Raw genomic sequence first — 16,520 nt, 5'->3', positions numbered from 1 at the left:
AGAATATGGAAAAACCAGATGATATGGATAACCCAAACCCAAACACCCAAATCAAAAGATCAGAGGATACACAGTACTTGGAGCAATTAATCAAAGAACTAAAGATGAACAATGAGAGCATGGCCCAGGATATAAAGGACATAAAGAAGACCCTACAAGAGCATAAAGAAGAAATTGCAAGAGTAAATAAAAAAATAGAAGATCTTGTGGAAATAAAAGAAACTGTAGGCCAAATTAAAAAGACTCTGGATACTTGTAATACAAGATTAGAGGAAGCTGAACAACAACTCAGCCTCCTCAAGGACCACAGAACAGAAAATTAAAGAACATAAGAAAGAATGGGGAAAAATTTGAGAAAATCAAAATGGATCTCAGGGATATGATAGATAAAATAAAATGTCCAAATTTGAGACACATTGGTGTCCCCTAAAGGGAAGAGAAGGGTAAAGGTCTAGAAAGAGTATTCAAAGAAATTGTTGGGGAAAACTTCCCAAACCTTTTACACAATATAAATACACAAAGCATAAATGCCCAGCAAACTGCAAATAGAATAAATCCAAATAAGCCCACTCCAAGATGTATTCTGATCAGACTGTCAAATACTGAAGAAAAGGAGCAAGTTCTGAAAACAGCAAGAGAAAAGCAATTCACCACATACAAAGGAAACAACAAAAGACTAAGTAGTGACTACTCAGCAGCCACCATGGAGGCAAGATGACAGTGGCATGACATATTTAAATTTCTGAGAGAGAAAAATCACCAACCAAGAATACTTTATCCAGCAAAACTCTCCTTCAAATGTGAGGGAGAAGTTAAATTTTTCACAAACAAATGCTGAGAGACTTTGCAAATAAAAGACCTGCCTACTTCAAATACTAAAGGGAGCCATACTAACAGAGAAACAAAGAAAGGAGAGAGCAATATAGAGAAAGGCTCAGTACTAAACAGATTCAATATTGACTCATTAAAGAATAATAAGATAGGGAAAAATACATCTGACAAACAACCAAAGGATAGGATGGCTGATTCAAGAAATGCCTTCACAATAATAACATTGAATGTAAATGGATTAAACTCCCAAATTAAAATATATAGATTGGCAGAATGGATTAAAAAATATGAACCATCAATATGTTGTATGTAAGAGACTCATCGTAGCCATAGGGACACAAAGAAATTGAAAGTGGAATGGTGGAAAGAATATTTCATGCAATCTACAGCCAAAGGAAAGCAGGAGTAGCAATATTAATCACAGATAAAATAGATTTTACATGCAAGGATGTTATTAGAGACACAGAAAGCCACTACTTACTAATAAAAGGGACAATTCAACAAGAAATAACAATCACAGATGTTTATGCACCTAATCATGATGCCACAAAATGCATGAGACAAGCACTGGCAAAACTAAAGGAAGCAATGGATGATTCCACAATAATGGTGGGAGACTTCAGCACATCACTCTCTCCTCTGGAGAGATCAACCAGACAGAAGACCAATAAGTAAATTGAAAACCTAAGCAATCTGATAAATGAATTTGTTTTAACAGACATATATAGAACATTACATCCCAAAGCACCAGGATACACATTCTTCTCTAGTGCTCACAGAACTGTCTCCAGAATAGATCATATGCTGGGACATAAAACAGGCCTCAATAAATTTAAAAAAAAATTAAATTATTCAAAGCACATCCTCTGACCACCACGGAATGCAATTCAAAGTCAATAACCATCAGAGACTTTGAAAATTCACAAACACCTGGAGGTTAAAAATGAGGGTGAGATGAAATCATTCCCAGAAAATCAAAAGCTGAGAGACTTGAACACTAGTAGATCCATCCTATAAGAAATGCTGAAGGGACCTGTGCAGGCTGAAAGGAAGGGACTCTAAACAATTGACTGAAACCACATGAAGAAATACAGATTTTCAGTAAAGATCACATGGTAAATATAAACACCAATACTATAGTTTTGACTTGTAACTCCACTATTTACTTCTTACAGGATCTAAAATGCATAAAGTGTAATGATAAATCAGTGTTTTTTTTTTTTTTTATTTTTGCCTGCAGATTTTATTTTATTTTATTTTACTTTTTGTTCAAATTCAGTTTTATTGAAATATATTCACATACCATATAATCATCCATGGCATACAATCAACTTTTCACAATACGATCCTATAGTCATGCATTCATCACCACAGTCTATTTCTGAACATTTTCCTTACATCAGAATTAGAATAAGAATAAAAAATAAAAGTATAAAAAGAACTCCCAAACCAACCCCCATCCCACTCTATTTGTCATTTAGTTTTTGTACCCATTTTTCTACGCATCCATCCATACACTAGATAAAGGGAGTGTGATCCACAAGGTTTTCACAATCACACTGTCACCCCTTGTAATCTACATTATTATATAATCATCTTCAGGAGTCCAGACTGCTAGGTTGGAGTTTGGTAGTTTCAGGTATTTACTTCTAACTATTTCAGTGCATTGAAACCTAAGCAGTGTTTTCTATATAGTGCATACGAGTGTCCACTAGAGTGACCTCTCGACTCCATTTGAAATCGCTCAGCCACTGAAACTATTTCATCTCATTTTGCACACCCCCCTTTTGGCCAAGAAGATATTCTCAATCCCACAATGCTGGTTCCAGATTCATCCCTGAGAGTCATATCCTGCATTGCCAGGGAGATTTACACCCCTGGGAGTCAGGTCCCATGTAGGGGGGAGGGCAGTGAGTTCACCTGCCAAGGTGGCTCAGTTAGAGAGAGAAGACCACATCTGAGCAAAAAGAGGTATTCAGGGGGAGAATCTTAGGCACAATTATATGCAACTTTATCCTCTCTTTTGCAGTAATGAGCTTCATGAAGGCAAGTCCCATGATCAAGGGCTCAGCACATCAAACTGCCATTCCCAATGTTTGTGACAACATCAACACCAGTCCAGGTGAGGAAGACCAACACTTCTGCACCTTCCTGCAGCTCCTTGGGGTGGGGGGGTTAAATATATTTTTTATTCTCTGCAGAAATTACTTTGGGATGTGTCACTATTTCACTCTAACCTATACTAATCTACTGTATCTCACTTCCTATTTAAAGTTCCATGTAATTGTGGTGTTTGAACAAACCAACAGTATAGTTATACTGTTTAGAAAATATAGATCCTGCACCAAATAGACATCTCTTCCCTTGGTCTCACGTGGAAGTTGAAGTTTTAAAACACAGTCAGTTTTGACCTTTACCATTTGGCCTGGTTTGCCCTAGTCTTAACCAGATCTGATTCATTCATATCACTGATTGAAATCTGGGATCTTTATCAGCATTTTTGGATTCAATGTAAAATATGTAATTTTTGACAAGAACTACATAAAAGTGGGGGAATGGAGGAGTATAGGAACATAGTTTATGTATCCTATTGAAGTTAAGTTGGTATCAAAGAAAACAAGATTGTTACAGATTTAGGATGTTAAATTTAAGCCCTATGGTAAACACAAAGAAAGTATCAGAATATGGTCATGGAGATGAAAAGTAGAGGATGGATTATGAGAAGTGGGGGAAGGGGCAATGGAGAGTTAATAAGAAATTAGTGTAGGGTCTCTGTTTGGGGTGAAGGAAAATTTCTAGTAATGGATTGTGGGAAGGTGATGGCATTGCAACATTGTGAATGTCATAAATCCCATTGAATGGAATGCTTGAGAGGGGTTGGATTGGGAAGATTTATGCTGTATATATGCTTCCACAATTAAAAAAAAAGACAATCAAAATAGATAATGGCAATTAAATGCCATAGATGATCTGGGATGAGATCTAAGAATAGGGGAGAAAAGGCTCAAAAGGGCACAATTGGGACAACAGAAACAAATGAAATACAGAATGTAAGCTTTATATCAATGTTAAATTTCTTGAACTTCTTAACTACACTTAATGTGATTACATGAATGAATATTCTTGTTCATAAGAAATGTATATGTGAATTATATTATTTGTTCAACGATGTACACAACTTGCTCTCATATGTTCAGAAGACAGAGCAATAGATGATGGATGATAGGGTGGGAGGGAAGGAGGGTGGGAAAGAAAGAAATGGTAAAGAGACCAAATATTAAAGGTAGTAGATCTGGGTATCAGTGGAGGGGAGTCAGTGTATGCTGGAGTTCTGTGTTTAGGGTTTGTATTATTTTTGTAACTGTCCTGTAAGTTTGAATTTATTTCAAAATAAAAAGTAAAACAAAACTGAAGGATAAGATGGCTTATTCAAGAACTGCCTTCATAGTAATAACACTGAATGTTAATGGTTTAAAGTTCCCAATTAAAAATAAAGATTTGCAGAATATATTAAAAATATGTATCATCAAATTGTTGCTTAAAAGAGATTCATCTTAGCCCCAGAGACACAAAAACCTGGAAGTGAAAGGAAGTGAAAGGTATTCCCTGAAAGCTGTAGCCAAAAAAGCAGGTGTAGCAATATTAGTCTCAGATAAAATAGACTTTGAATGCAATGAGGTCATAAGAGACATAAGAGAAGGACACTATATACTAATGAAAGGAACAAGTCAACAAGAAGTGAAAACAATCATAAATGTTTATGCACCCAATCAAGGTGCCCCAAAATACATGGGACAAATATTGGTAAAACTAAAGGTAGTAATAGATGTTTCCACAATAATTGTGGGAAATGTTAATACATCACTCTCTCCTATAGATAGACCAACCAGACAGATGACAAATAAGGAATTTGAGAATGTAAACAATGTGATAAATGAATTAGACTTAACAGACATATATAGAGCATTACCTACAAAATTATAAGGATACACATTCTTCTCTAGTGCTCATGGAACTTTCTCCAGGATAGATCATATGCTGGAGCATAAAACAAGCCTCAGTAAATTTAAAAAGTTTGAAATTATTCAAAGCACATTCTCTGATCACAATGGGATAAAACTTGAAATCAATAATAATCAAAGATCTAGGACATTCACAAATCTCTGGAGGTTAAAAATCATGAACAATCAGTGGCTTATAGAAGAAATTGAAAAAGAAATTGCTAAATATCTAGAGATGAATAAAATGATAACACAACATATCAAAACTTATGGGATGCAGCAGAATTTATAGCTCCAAATGCATACATTGAAAAGGAAGAAGGAGATACAATCAAAGAACTAATGGAACAATGGAAGAAGCTATATAATGAAAAGCAAACTAATCCTAAACCAAGTAGAAGAAAAGAAATAATAAGGATTAAAGGAGAAATAAATGATATATAGGAAAAATCAATAGAGAGGATAAATAAAACCGAAAGCTTGTTCCTTGATAAGATCAACAAGATTGACAAGCCCTTAGCTAGACTGACACAATAAAAAAGAGAGAAGACCACAATAAACAAAATAATAAATGAGAGAGGTGTCTTTACTTCAGATCCCAAAGAAATTAAAAAAAAAAATAATGAAACTATGAAAAATTGTACACCAGCAAACTAGACAATTTAGAGGAAATGGATAATTCCATGGAAACACATGAACAATCTAGATTGACCAGAGAAGAAATAGAAGACCTCAACAAACCAGTCACAAGCAAAGAGTTCCAATCAATAATCAAAAAACTTCCTACAAATAAAACCCCATGGCCAGACGGCTTCACAGGGGGATTGTACATTTCCAAAAAGAACTCACACCAATCTTAAAGTTTTTCAAAAAAATGAAGAAAATGGAACACTACCTATCTCATTTTATGAAGCAAACATTACTATAATACCAAAACCTGGTAAAGATTCTACAAGAAAGGAAAACTACAGTCTAGTCTCCCTCATGAATATAGGTGCAAAAAGTCTCAGCAAAATACTTGCAAATTGAATCCAAAGTCATTAAAAAATTATACACCATGTCCAAGTGGGGTTTGCTGCAGGCATGCAATGATGGTTCAACATAAGGAAATCAATCAATGTAATATAAAGCATTAATAAATTAAAAGGAAAAATCAATTGATCATCTCAACACATACTGAAAAAACCTTTGACAAAACTCCACATCCTTTTTTGATTAAAAACACTTCAAAAGGTAGGAATTGAAGGAAACTTCCTCCATGTGATAAAGGGCATACATGAGAAACCCACAGCCAGCATATTACTCAATGGCAAGAGGCTTAAAGCCTTTCCCCTAATATTAGGAAGAAGGCAAGGATGCCCATTGTCACCACTGTTATTCAACATTGTGTTAGAAGTTCTAGGCAGAGCAATTCAACATGAAAAAGAAATAAAAGTTCTCCAAAATGGAAAGAAGTAAAACTGTCATTATTTGTAGATGATATGATCTTATATTTGGAAAACCCTGAGAAACTGACTTGAGATAATTTAAAAAAAAAATAGGAAATTGGTGGGATACATGATTAAAGCATGTTAGTACTGTTCCTATACACTAGTAATGACCAAACTGAAGAGACACATGAGAAAAAGATTGCAATCTCAATAGCAAAGAAAAGATACAAGTACCTAGGAAAAAACTTAACCAAAGATTACATAAAAGACCTATGCATAGATAGCTACATATCTTTACTAAAAGAAATAGAAGGGGACCTAAAGAGATAGAAAAATATTCCATTTTCATGGTTAGGAATGCTAAATGTCATGAAGATGTCAATCCTACCCAAACTCATCTACATATTCAATGAAATTCCCAATCAAATCCCAGCAACCTAATTTGCAGACTTGGAATAACTAGTTATCAAATTTATTTGGAAGGGAAAGATGTCTTGAATTGTTAAAAACATTGTAAAAAATGAAAAATTAAGTGGGAGGACTTACACTTCCTAACTTTGAAGTTTACTATGAAGCCAGAGTAGACAGAACACATTGTTATTGGCACAAAGATAGACACATTGATCAATGGAACCAGATTGAGAATTTGAAAACAGACTAGCAGATCTATGGTTGACTTATCTTTAATAAGGTCCCCTAATCCATTTGACTGGTACATAATAATCTCTTCAACAAATGGGGCTAGGAGAACAGGATATCCATATTCAAAGGAATGTAAGAGGACACCTACCTCACACCCTACACAAAATGTAACTCAAAGTGAATCAAAGACCTCAATAAACATGAAGTACCATAAAACCCCTAGAAGATAATATGGGAATCATCTTCAGGACCTAGTATTAGGAGGTTGCTTCTTAGACCTTACACGCAGAGCACAAGCAATAAAAGAAATAATAGATAAATGAAAACTCCTCAAAATTAAAAGTGTCTGCATATCAAGTGAATTTGTCAAAAAGGTGAAGAGACAGTGAACTCAATTGGAAAAAATCGGAAACCATGTATCTAATAAAAGACTGATATCTTGCATATACCAAGAAATCTACAACTCAATGACAATAGTACAAGTAACACAGTTATACAACGGGCAAAAGGTATGAAAAGACATTTCTCTTAGGAGGAAATAGAAATGGTTCAAAAACACATGAAAAATTATTCATCTTCACTATCAGGGAGATGCAAATCAAGAACACAATGAGATATCTTGCACCAATTATAATGGCTGTCATTAAACAAACAGGAAACTACAAATGGAGAGGAGGTGGAAAAATTGGAATTCTTATTCATTGCTGTTGGGACTGTATAGGGGTATACCCACTCTGGAGGACACCCTGGTGGTTCATCAGAAAATGAGATATTGAGTTACTTTATGACCCAGCAAATTCATTTCTCAGTATATACCCAGAAGATCTGAAAGCAGTATCATGAACAAATATTTGCACACCAATATTCATAGTGGCATTGTTCACAATTGCCAAGAGATGGAAACAATCCAAATGTCCTTGAAAATATGAGTGTATAAACAAAGTGTGGTATACACACTCAGTGGAATACTAATTGGCAGTAAGAAAGAATGAGGTCATCAATCTTATGACAACATGGATAAGACTTGAAGACATAATGATGAGTGAAATAAGTCAGGCACAAAAAGAGAGTATTGTATGTTAACACTAATGTGAACTCCATGAAAATTGTAAAATAAATGTCTTATATTGTAGAATATAGGGAACCTAGAGATAGACAGCATCTGGTGAAGGTAAAACAATAATCTAATAAGAAGAGGTAAGACATTGAGGGCAATGTTAATGATATGGGAATGCTCAGGAATGACTATGGTTTGTTAAGTTTCTTGTGGTATGGTAGGAACAGATTGGAAGCCATGTAGTTATGTTAGGGTAATTGTTTTACTTATTCCTTTGTTTTGTTTGAAATGTTTTCTTAAAATTTTTTCATAAATAAAGACAAAAAATTATGCTGAAGTATCTCTAATTTCATTCTAAAACCCCAGAATTCATGTAAAATAGAAATACCATCATGTCATAATTCATTTCACCCTGTCTTCTCTCATTGGTAGCAGCATGGAAATCCCTTATTCATAACACTCACCAATACTTCCATGTTAATAATGAGAAACTTTCATATCTATGGTATTAAAGAGACACCCAATCTCTGGTCAGGATCTCCATTTCTTATATTAGTTTGAAGAGCATGATCTCAATCCTTCATGACCACATTGACTCCTCTAAACAATGTGCTGGTGAAGATGATCAAGCACAGAAGGAGATTGTAACAGAAAATGTTGAGTGGGGTTGAGCCCATGTATACATAGAGGAGTGGGTTTACACAGAAGCAAGAAAATACTATGAATATCACAGTAAACACACACACACACACACACACACACACACACACACACACACAAACTGTGGATATGGGCTGACATATTTGGCCCCATGAGATTTAGATTTCTGACTGATTGCATTTTGTCAGTCAACTTATTGTGATTTCACAGCTGAATGTAAGAAAAATGGAAATGTTTTGGAGCTATGGGGAGAGAGGAGGAGGCATGGATTTATAGTTTGGAGAAAGTCTATGGTCTAGGGATGTATAGTGATATTTCTGAGTGCTTAACTTGCTGTTTATTTAAAATATGTTCATATATTAAAAGTGAGATTGATCAACAAGGTTTGGACTTTTTCCAAAACTGTTTTATTGATCCATATGGAGTTTTCAGACATAGTAAATATGGTGATTGACTTGGTTGGATTTATGCCAGGTCAATGCAGAAACACCACACTTCATGGGAGAAATCCCTAGATGATATCAATAAGTTGCTAACAAAAACAATTAAAAAACTGTATTTGTATGTGTTCATAAATTATACCCTCTCAAATCTGAAAATAATGGATCTTGTTCATTTTATATTTCATTATTTTTGCATTTTATGTATATAGAGAGAGACGAGAGGGGGGGAGAGAGAGAGGGAGAAAACACAAATATTCATTGAGTAAAATATTGTTAAATTTTTATTCAGTCATCTTTTCCTAAGATAAGTGATCTCATTTTAAATAAAAGCAAGATTCCAAAATTTAGAGTCTAAGTTACTGTAAATGTTCATGTTTTATTTTCCTAAATGCTAAAACAAATACCATAAAATGGGTTGACTTAACAACAGGAATTTTTCAGAGGATAGAAGATAGAGGCTAGTCTGTTTGCTTCTTCCTGAGATGATATCTTTATCTTCTGGCTGGATGGCAATCCATGGAGTTCCTTGGCTTTTTTGTCACATGTCAATGCACATGGCAGCATCTTCTTTCCATTTTCTGTTGACTTCCAGCTTTTGACTGTTTCTTGTGGCTTCTCTGTCTGACTTTCATTCTGTTTAAAAAGGATTCCAATAATCCAGAGTAAAGCCCAACCTGATTCAGTTGTGCCACACCTTAACTGAATTAACATTTAACAGATCTTGTTGACAATGGATTCATCCACATCCACCCACCAGAATGCTGGTCAAGACCACCAAGTCAAAACTGGGTGTAAAGTTCAATTTACCACACTACACTTCTCTCTGCTTGCATATTTGTTTGAATGGGATAATAAGAGATCCTAAAATTCATTGAGCCCCTTTCCTGAAGCAAACAGTGTATATACCATTTTATTTAATTCTTAGACTGTCCCTTACAAAAGCCAGCTTTACAGATTTGGAAACAAGCTGGAATTTTAAGTGATTTGCCCATGTCAACTCACTAATCAGTAGTGATTCTGGCACTTATACTCTTTTCTCTGAGTCTAATGGTCATTTTATTACACTGCCTATAGTGTTCAACATGCTGCCTCAGTACAGCCGTTGGCTGAATTAATATGCTCATAAATTGTCTTTTCCTTCTCAAACAGAAGAAGAAAGTGCTATTTTCATAGCATTATTTGGTCACACTCATGAATAATTCCCTATGGAAACTCACTTTGCTATAAACAGTAAACTGTCTCTGATAAGAGTTCCACTATTATTAAGCTGACTACACATGAGTGGTTCCATCATCTATTTCATGCTCAGTTATTTCAATCACAAAATGAGAAAGCATTAGTATGTATTTTCTAACATATTTTATATCTTTTAAATTATATTTTGTGATAAACAGGCCCATCCTGTTTGGCCTAATTCTAAGTGGCAGACAAATGCACCAGAGTTCTGATGGTTGATTGGTTTGCTTTAAGTACAGATATGATTTAATCTCAAATAATCAAAGTTGAGGTAAATGACCTGGATTTCGCCCCCATGGACTCAGACTTTGGGGATCAGTTACAAAAGAAAAAGGAATATCTAAGGCTTGATGATGTAAGGTTCTACATATAAAATGTAGCCATTCATCTTCCTCTCTTCTAACAGTAGAAGCTTAAGCAAGTGCGAAGGACTAGGTGTGAGATGACTTATCCTGCTTTCATTGGAACAAATTAATGGAAAAGGAAGATGTTGGAACTAATTGCTAGGTATGCAAATAGAAAAATATTTCACATAAGAAGGGGAAGTTGTTTTCTGTTTCCAACACATCCTAAACAACAGAATCTTCTAATGTCTTCATGAGTTTTATGCTAAAGATACTGAAGAGCAACAGGAACAGTGAGGAATGGATGCTGTGAAGTGATCTGTGGGAATTTATTTCTCATAAATTTTATCATATAATGTGGAGATTCTCCTTTCATATAGAGGTTTTCATTTTGATGCAGGGCACATTGACTGGTGACATGATTTCATTCATTTCTTAGAATTTTAAATAACTCAATGTACTCTCAGAAGAAAATGGTGTCATAATGGTATGTATTCACCCAAAATATAAACTCATGAACTTTGGACAAAGTGAATCATGGTGATATTATTGAATTGAGTGAATTAGGGTTAAACTTAATATTTTAATTTGGAGATGTAGTTTTTATCTCATCAGAAAACTCTCTTTGCCTTATTTGGATTAGGCAGATCCATATCAAATTTGAAAAGCCAAGAATGACTTTAAAATATAGAAAGAGGCAATGTGAACTTATGGGCAATGTATATGTGCTACTCTGGAGTATTAAGATACTTACTTTCTCTGGGTCTGAGGCCCATTAACAATTAAATGAAGGGCATAAAGGAAATCAATTCCTATTGAAGACCTACTATTTGCTGAATGAACAGGATTCATTTAATTCCACCTTCACAGCTGCCCTAGGAAATTTTTTAAGTTTAATTAGCTGAGGCTCAGACACAAAAGATTGTACTAATCAATTTTGGGCTGGTTGTTTATGAGACTTTTAAAAAGTGCACCTTACCTTTCACTTTTGAAAACAAATGCAGGACCCTGAAATTGGGCCTTTTACTTATGTTTTATCTTCTAGATTTTTTTGGTTTAAATATAAATTTCAGCCATATATGTCTTGTGAAGTTCAAGAGAGACACTCATTTTAGGTCCACCTCTGACCACAGGGAAAACATTCTCCAAGTTATAGTGTAATCCAGCAGCAATAATTCATGTAATTCCAGTGCATTTTATGTGATCCCATACACAATAAAGCTCATTAATGTCAATGAAAATTGATCCAAAGTTCTAAAATAACTCTCTAACAGTTTCAAGTCCCAGATTCCCAGACACTGGTAATAATTTTCTTCCATAATTTCACAACATGTCAGTTTGCAATTCAGAAAACCAAATAATCATTATAACTTTCATCAATATGATACTCTGAGCAACAGAGAATCAAAGTAGAAATATGTGTCTCCATTCAAAAATATTGGCCCATGACATGTGGAAACTTAGAGCTGGCTCTGTTTGATTAGTGTTTGGCTTATCCTTTTCTCCTCCAGAATTTAAGACTGGATTAAAGAAAGGAATGAGGAAAGAACCTCAAGATCTGAATCTCTCCTAATTTCCTTGCAAGTTATGATAAAAGACTAACTTTTTAGTTGAACTGACCACTTTATATTCAGGTGAATATCATGTTAATTTCCTACTAAGGCAAATATTTTGATTCATTTCATGTTGCAAACATTTTGTAAGCCTAGTATTGGGCCATTCTACTAGAAATAGAAACATGCATTATATATAGATACAGCCCTTTTCCCAAACATGGTGGCCAACTGCCTGGATTTGCCTGGGTGTGAAGTAATTTTAGGGAAGTGGGACTTCAGTTTAAACCAGAACAGTCTCCAGAGTACTGGGACAAAATGGGGATCCTACTCTTAAAACTCAAGTAAGGGTGATCAGGCATAATAAAGATATGATTGATAATGATGATGATGATGATTGACAGGCTTCCCAGGGAATCCACCACATGTCAGTGTCTATGACAGAGCCTGTGTATTATTTAAATTAATTTTCACAAAATCAAATGTGTAGGGAATCTGAGAGCTGTGACTAACTGTGATAACAAACCTCCTAGAACACCACCCCTTTAGTCTCTTACCAGGGATCCTAACTAGTCTCTTACATGCTTACAATTTTCAATTCACCCAAATAATCCATCATGATACCTAGAAACGTACTTAATATCCTTATCCTTCCATATTCAATGGCTTCACATCTCACAGAACAAAATCAAAGTCCTTGTAGTGGCCTGGCATTTCCTACAAAAAATTCCCTCTTATCATTTTCATTTCCCCCTTGCATGCTATGCTTCTGGAACACTATGTTCAGAGTACTTCAGAGAAACTAAGTATGTTTTCACTGTAAGGTTTTCCTTGCCATTCACTCTGGGTAGGATATTCTTTAACCAGACCTGCTGAAACTTTACCTCTTCAAACAGGCTTTTGCTAATACTGTTGTCTGCCTGAAAGCACTGTCTCCTTATTCCCTTACCCTACTTCATTCTTCTTTATTATATCAATCATTTAATATATGATTGTCTGTCTGCATTTATTGGTTTGTTATGTTCATTATCTACTAAATTTTAACTTATTGATTGTAGAACCATGTATGCTTCAATCACCAATGCATCTCAGTACTTAATGGCACTGTTATATAATATACAATTAATGAAAATTTTTGCATACATTAACATGTCATGATGATCACATTCTTTTTCTCTTATGTCCTCAGTTTTGATTTCTAAAACTTTGTAAGTAGATCGTGTCCTGATCTCATCTAGTGTCCCATTGAAAAATGCACTTGCCATGCTCCCTGTTGTTGCACTTTTCATTGTTAGCATTTGGAAATGAGAAAGCTATTAGAATGATTTTCCATTTTCTATGACAGCTGTACTTTACAGTTGTATTCATGCTTATCAAAGTTATATGAAATGGCAGTATATTTTAATTTACTGAATGTGAATAATTGCAGAAAACACTAATTGACTTTTTTAAGAAATTTTATTTTGAAATAAATTCAAACTTACAGGAGCAGTTGCAAAAAGAGTTACAAACCCCATTCATAGAATCCAGCATACCCCGGCCCCCATCCCCAACACCCCAATCCACCACATTTAACATCCTGTCACCACTGTTTCTTTCTTTCCCTCCCTCTCTCCCTTCATCCCTCCCTCCCTATCTATCATCCATCTTCTACAGCTCTGCCCTCTGAACATATGAGAGCAAGCTGCACACATCTTTGAAGAAATAATATAATTCACACATACATTTCCCATGGACAGGAACATTCTTTTATGCAATCCCATTAAGTGCAGCTAAGAAGGTGAAGAAATTCGGCATTGATACAAAGTTTGCATTTCATATTTCCTTTTCTTTTTTCTTATGTCCCATCTGTGTCCCTTTGAGCCTCCTCTCCTCCATCCTCAGATCCCATCCAGGAACATCCTTGGCATTTAATTGTCATGTATTTAGACTGCCTTTCTTTTTTCAATTGTGGAAACATATATACAGCCTAAATCTTCCCATTCCACCCCCACCTTAGCATTCCATTAGTGGGATTAATCACATTTAGCATGTTGCAGTGCTATCACCTTCCCATCATCCATTTCTAGAAGTTTCCCTTCACCCCAAACAGAAACCCTACACTCATTTCTTAACTCCCCATTGCCCATTCCCCCTCTTTTTGGAAACTCTACTCTACTTTTCATCTCTGTGGTCATATTCTCTGATATTTTCTTTGTGTTTACTGTGGGGCTTAAATTTAACATCTTAAATCTGTAACAATCTTGTTTTTTTGATACCAACTTCACTTCAATATGACACATAAACTATGTTCCTATAGTCCATCATTCCCCCACCTTTATGTAGTTCTTGTCAAAAATTAGATATTTTACATTGAGTCCAAAACCACTGATTTAACATTACAGTTTATGTATTTTAGATCCTGTAGGAAGTAAATAGTGGAGTCACAAATCAAAAATACAGTAGTATTGGTATTTATATTTACCATGTGATCTGTACTGCTAATCATTATTTCTTCATGTAGTTTAAGTCAATGGCTTAGTGTCCCTTTCTTTCAGCCTGCTCAACTCCCTTTAGCATTTCTTATAGGACTGATCTACTGGTTGTGAAGTCCCTCAGCTTTTGATTACCTGGGAATATTTTCATTTCCCCTTCATTTTTACCCTCCAGTTGTTTGTGATTTTTTCCAAGTATCTGATGGTTACTGACTTCTATATGTATTCCACTGTGGTCAGAGAATGTTCTTTGAACAAATTCATTTTTTTTTTTTAATTTATTGAGGCTGTATGGTCCATTCTGGAGAAAGATCCATGATCACTAGAGAAGAATGTGTGTCCCAGTGTCCTCGGATGTAATGTTCTATATATGTCTGTTAAAATCTCTATATCTCTCTCTCCTTTCATTGTTTCTCTGTCAGTAAGGCTCCCTTTAGTATCTGAAGTAGGGCAGGTCTTTTATTAGCAAAATCTCTCAGAATTTGTTTGTCTGAAAAATTTAAGCTCTCCCTCACATTTGAAGGAGAGTTCTGCTGGATAAAGTGTTCTTGGTTGGAAGTTTTTGTCTCTCAGAATTTCAAATATGTTATGCCACTGCCTTCTCACCTCCATGGTGGCTGCTGAGTAGTCAGTACTTTGTCTTTTGTTGTTTCCTTTGTATGTAGTGAATTGCTTTTCTCTTGCTGCTTTCAGAACTTGCTCCTTTTCTTCAGTATTTGACAGTCTGAACAGAATATGTCTTGGAGTGGGTTTATTTGGATTTATTCTACTTGGAGTTCACCGGGCATTTATGCTTTGTGTATTTATATTATGTGGAAGGTTTGGGAAATTTTCCCCAACAATTTCTTTGAATGCTCTTTCTAGACCTTTACCCTTCTCTTCCCCTTTGGGGATGCCAATGATTCTTAAATTTGGACATTTTATTATATCCATCATATCCCTGACATCCATTTTGATTTTTTCAATTTTTTCCCTATTGTTTCTTTTGTTCTTTCATTTTCTGTTCTGTGGTCCTTGAAGAGGCTGAGTTGTTGTTCAACTTCCTCTAATCTTGTATTATGAATAGCCAGAGTATTTTTAATTTGGCCTACAGTTTCTTTTATTTCCATAAGACCTTCTGTTTTTTATTTACTCTTGCAATTTCTTCTTTATGCTCTTGTAGGGTCTTCTTTATGTCCTTTATATCCTGGGCCATGCTCTTGTTGCCTGCCTGTAGTTCTTTGATTAATTGTGCCAAATACTGTGTGTCTTCTGTTCTTTTGATTTGGGTGTTTGGGTTTGGGTTCTCCATATTGTGTAGTTTTATCATATGCTTTAAGATTTTCCATTGTTTTTGGCCTCTTGGCATTTGCTTTACTTGATCCCTAATTTGTCAGAACTGCAGCTTGGTGGCATACACTTTAACTAACCAGCAGATGGTGTCTGTGACTCACCTATTCCCCTTAAGTCAGTTCTCTCCAACTTTGTCTTTGTGGTGTTTGGGGGTCTGATTCTTGTGGGGTCTAATTTGTGCACCGAGTTTGAGTCTATTTTTGGTGCTGTCTGTCCTGAATGTGGGGTGTGTGCCTGGGTGGTTAGGGAGTCAGGGCAGCTTTAATAATCAAACCTCCCAGGTGTACCCAGAGATTTAAGGCTGTTGAAGGAATCTAAGCCTTCATTTCAGTCTTTCCACAGATTGTCTCTCCTGCTGTCCCACAAGTCCTTGATATTCACATAGGGTCCCTGGGATTTCCAAGCAGTTCCCCCTTAACAGCTCTGCTCTTCCAGGACCTCTGCTAAGTGGAAGGCTGTGTCACATCACAAATGCATGCTGGCCCACCAGGGAAGCCCTGGGCCACCAGGCCATGAA

This window comes from Choloepus didactylus, chromosome 16 (genome assembly GCF_015220235.1).
Source record: "Choloepus didactylus isolate mChoDid1 chromosome 16, mChoDid1.pri, whole genome shotgun sequence".
Lineage (NCBI taxonomy): Eukaryota > Metazoa > Chordata > Mammalia > Pilosa > Megalonychidae > Choloepus > Choloepus didactylus.
Note: the sequence above shows the minus strand (reverse complement) of the source record.